Genomic DNA, 4,474 nt, shown 5'->3' with positions numbered 1-4,474 from the left:
ACCTTCTTCACCTCATCTTAGAAGGAATTTGAAGGAAATATGTTAAGTGAGATAAGTCAGAAACAAAAGGATGAACATGGGATGATCTCATTCATAGAAAGGAGTTGAAAAACAAGATCAGAAGTGAAAACACAAAGCAGAACTTGAGCTGTAGTTGGTGTATTACACCAAAGTAAAAGACTCTGGAGTGAGGTGGGAGGGTTCAAGTCCTGGTACATGATGGCAGAGGAGGACCTAGTGGGGGCTGAATTGTTATGTGAAAAACTGATAAATGTTACATATGTACAAACTATTATATTTTACTGTTGACTGTAAACCATTAATCCCCCAATAAAGAAATTTTAAAAGTTTATTCATGGGGTCGGGCAGTGGCACACCCGGTTAAGCACATATAGTACAAAGCAGAAGGACCTGCACAAGGATCTGGGTTCAAGCCCTGGCTAGCCACCTGCTGGAGGGTCACTTCACAAGTGGCAAAGCACCAGCACAGAGCCCCAGCAATAATCCTAGAGGGCAAAAAAAGAAAAGAAAAAAATATAGGGAGATGTTATTATCTTAAAAAACATAGGTAAGCATAGTTTTATGACATGAACTACTATGCTGGAAAATGGACTAGAAAAATATAGAAAATGGTGCCAAAGGAAAACAACTTCTTATTTTCTTCTTTAAGATTTACTTTTTAATGAGAGAGGTAGGAAGGGGAGGTTGGGGTGGGGGGAGCAGAACCATCACTCTGGCACATGCAATGCTGGGGACCGAACTCAAGATCCCATGTATAAAAGTCCAATCCTTTTATCAACTGCTCTATCTGCCAGATCACTTTTTTTTTTCCAACCAGGAGTTGCTGGTGCTTGCTGCCTGCACAACTCCATAGCTCTTGGAAGCTATTTTTTGATATAGGATGAGACAGAGAGGGAGAGAAAGATAGAAGGGAGAGACACAGCAGCAGCATTTCACTATTCATAAAACTTCTTCCCATCCCCACAGATGGTCACGTGATGGCTTGGGGCTTAAACCCAGATCCTCGCACATAGTAACGTGTGTGCTCTACTGTGTGAGTCACCACCCGGTGAGAATTACTTTTTAGAGTGATTTTTAGAAAATTAACATCAACTCAGGGGCTGGCTGGGCAGTGGTGCACCGGTTGAGTGTACACATTACCATGAATCTGGACCTGAGTTCAAGCCCTCAGTCTTCACCTGCAGAAAACAACTTAATGAGCAGCACAGCAGCACTGCAGGTCATTCTCTCCCTCTCTAGTTTCCTTTTCCCTCTCAATTTCTCTGTCCTAACAAATAAATATTTTAAAGAAACTTAAATTAACATCAAAACATACAATCTGAATTTTTTTCTGGCACAGAGAGTACAAAGATTTTGTGATTTTACCATCCTATGTTCATGTAAACCTGTGATCATAAAAATTTCAAATTACTACTAAGGTTGGAAAAAATAATAACATTGGTTCAAGCACCCAGTTCCCACATGCACAGGGAAAGCAAGCTTCACAAGTGGTGATGCAGCTAAAGGTGTCTCTCTTTCTATCTCCCCTCCCCCTCTCAGTTTCTCTCTGTCCTATCAAATAAAACAATATTAAAACAAAACAAAAGAACACTCTGGATTAAGGTAAAAATATGATGTTAGCAAAGATTTGGCTAAGTCTGTCTCTGAATATAATAGAAACCTTACTGTTTCTAAGATTTGTGTGTGTGACTTCTTTTTCTCTCTTTTCACTCAAATGTTAAAAAAATAAGTCATGCACAGCCAAAGAAACTATCACACAAACAAAGAGACCCCTCACAGAATGGGAGAAGATCTTCACATGCCATACATCAGACAAGAGACTAATAACCAAAATATACAAAGAGCTCAGCAAACTTAGCACCAAAAAAACAAATGACCCCATCCAAAACTGGGCAGAGGATATGAACAAGACATTCACTTCAGAGGAGATCCAAAAGGCTAACAAACATATGAAAAACTGCTCCAGGTCGCTGATTGTCAGAGAAATGCAAATAAAGACAACATTGAGATACCACCTCACTCCTATAAGAATGGCATACATCAAAAAGGACAGCAGCAACAAATGTTGGAGAGGCTGTGGGGACAGAGGAACCCTTCTGCACTGCTGGTGGGAATGTAAATTGGTCCAGCCTCTGTGGAGAGCAGTCTGGAGAATTCTCACAAGGCTACACATAGACCTTCCATATGACCCAGTAATTCCTCTCCTGGGGATATACCCCAAGGATTACATAATGACCAATCAAAAAGATATGTGGTACACCTATGTTCATAGCATCACAATTCATAATAGATAAAACCTGGAAGGAACCCAGGTGCCCAACAACAGATGAGTGGCTGAGAAAGCTGTGGTATATATACACAATGGAATATTATACAGCTATTAAGAACAATGAACCACCTTCTCTGACCCATCTTGGACGGAGCTAGAAGGAATTATGTTAAGTGAGCTAAGTCAGAAAGATAAAGATGAGTATGGGATGATCCCACTCATCAACAGAAGTTGAGAAAGAAGAACAGAAAGGGAAACTAAAAGCAGGATCTGATTAAATTGAGAGTAGGGCACCAAAGTAAAAACCCTGCAGTGAGGGGGAGGGTGGACATTTGGCTTCCCGGGGCAGTGAGGGAGGGGGGTTGGGGGGGATGGGACGTAGTCTTTTGGTGGTGGGAATGGTGTTTATGTACACTCCTATTAAAGTGTAGTCATATAAACCACTATTTAACTAATATGAGAGGGGGAAATTGATCATATCTCGAACTTTTTAAGACACAGACTGAGTCTTCTTAATACATAGGCTGAGTCTTTGATATGTTGACTCTCTCAAAAGTCTAGACCAGGTAGAACAGAAGCAACCGGTGGCACAGCTGGGTATTATACCCCAAACCCTAACAAAAGGAGTTTTCAAAGTTAATCCAATTACCAAATAATGTGATGATAACAATAACTATCCATTGTCTTCTTGAACCCTAAGACAGCAGGAACCTCACATTTCCACTATAGAGCCTATATTTCCCCCAGTCCTGGAACCTTAGGGTGGGGCCCACTTTCCTGCATGCTTCTCTCAATTCATATCAAATAATATTGCATCCTCGGATCGAAAGCTAATCAACACGAGTGCCACCCCAGCATGCTTCACTTCAGACTGTGTCCAGAGACTTCAGGTGTGGAATGACAACCGTTTTGTTTGTTTCCCCTTTTGTTTATTCCCCTTGTTGTTTTATCAGTTATGGTTATTATTGTTGTTGTTGATGCTATTGTTTTGGATAGGACAGAGAGAAATGGAGAGAGGAGGGGAAGACAGAGAGGGGGAGAGAAAGATAGACATCTGCAGGCCTGCTCCACCACCCGTGAGGTGAGACCTTTCCTTTCATAGTATTCTCTATAATTCCATTCCAGGTGGTCCACTCCCCAATAAAGTCCCCAAACCTAGATATAGTCCAGGTCCCCTGAGATAGAGCATATGTTCACACGTGTCCATAAACTGGTGCAAAATATATACCTGAAAGCAGAAGTACACAAGAGTCTGCAGTGAGTACCACCCAACACTTCATCTGCACTATTCCAGCCTTTAGGTCCATGATTGTTCAACAATTTGTTTGGCTTTATATGTTAACTCTCTTTTCAGCCACCAGGTTTCAGATGCCAGCATGATGCTGACCAGACTTCCCTGAACTGACAACCCCACCAATATGTCCTGGAGCCATGCTTCCCCAGAGCCCCACCCTACTAGGGAAAGAGAGAGGCAGACTGGGAGTATGGATCAACCAGTCAAGGCCCATGTTCATTGGAGAAGCAATTACAGAAGCCAGACCCTCCACTTTCTGCAACCCACAAAGACCCTGGGTCCATACTCCCAGAGGGATAGAGAATGGGAAAGTTATCAGGGGAGGGTATGGGATATGGAGATCGGGTGGTGGGAATTGTGTGGAGTTGTACCCCTCTTATCCTACGGTTTTGTTAATGTCTCCTTTCTTTAAAAAAAAAAAAAAAAAGAACAGGGAAACTACCAGGGGAGGTAATTGGATACATAATTCTGGTGGTGGGAATTATGTGGAGTTGTACCCCTCTTATCCTATGGTTTTTGTCAGTGTCTCCTTTTTATAAATAAAAAGAAAAAAAGTGAAAAAAAAAAAGTCATATTACTGGTTGGAGTTAGTAATTTAAGAAAGTAATTAAAAGTACTTGTGATCTGATATGGTTAAGTCTTAAACCAAAAATTTTACAATACATAGTTTCATGTTAAAATAAACATTAATTTTCTATATGACAGAAAATATTTCTAAATTCTCATAGGGCCATAATTCATGTCAAACAGTTAAAAGTAATAGTCTAGAGTATTTCTTGAGTTTCATTTGTTTCATATTCAATTTGACTTTACTGACTTTTAAAATCTAGAAAAACTAAAAATTCTATTAAGTATTTACTCCAAAGTTCTGTTTCTACATTAAGTTCTGA

This window comes from Erinaceus europaeus, chromosome 16, assembly GCF_950295315.1.
Source record: "Erinaceus europaeus chromosome 16, mEriEur2.1, whole genome shotgun sequence".
Classification (NCBI taxonomy): Eukaryota; Metazoa; Chordata; class Mammalia; order Eulipotyphla; family Erinaceidae; genus Erinaceus; species Erinaceus europaeus.
This window is presented reverse-complemented; position numbering follows the sequence as displayed.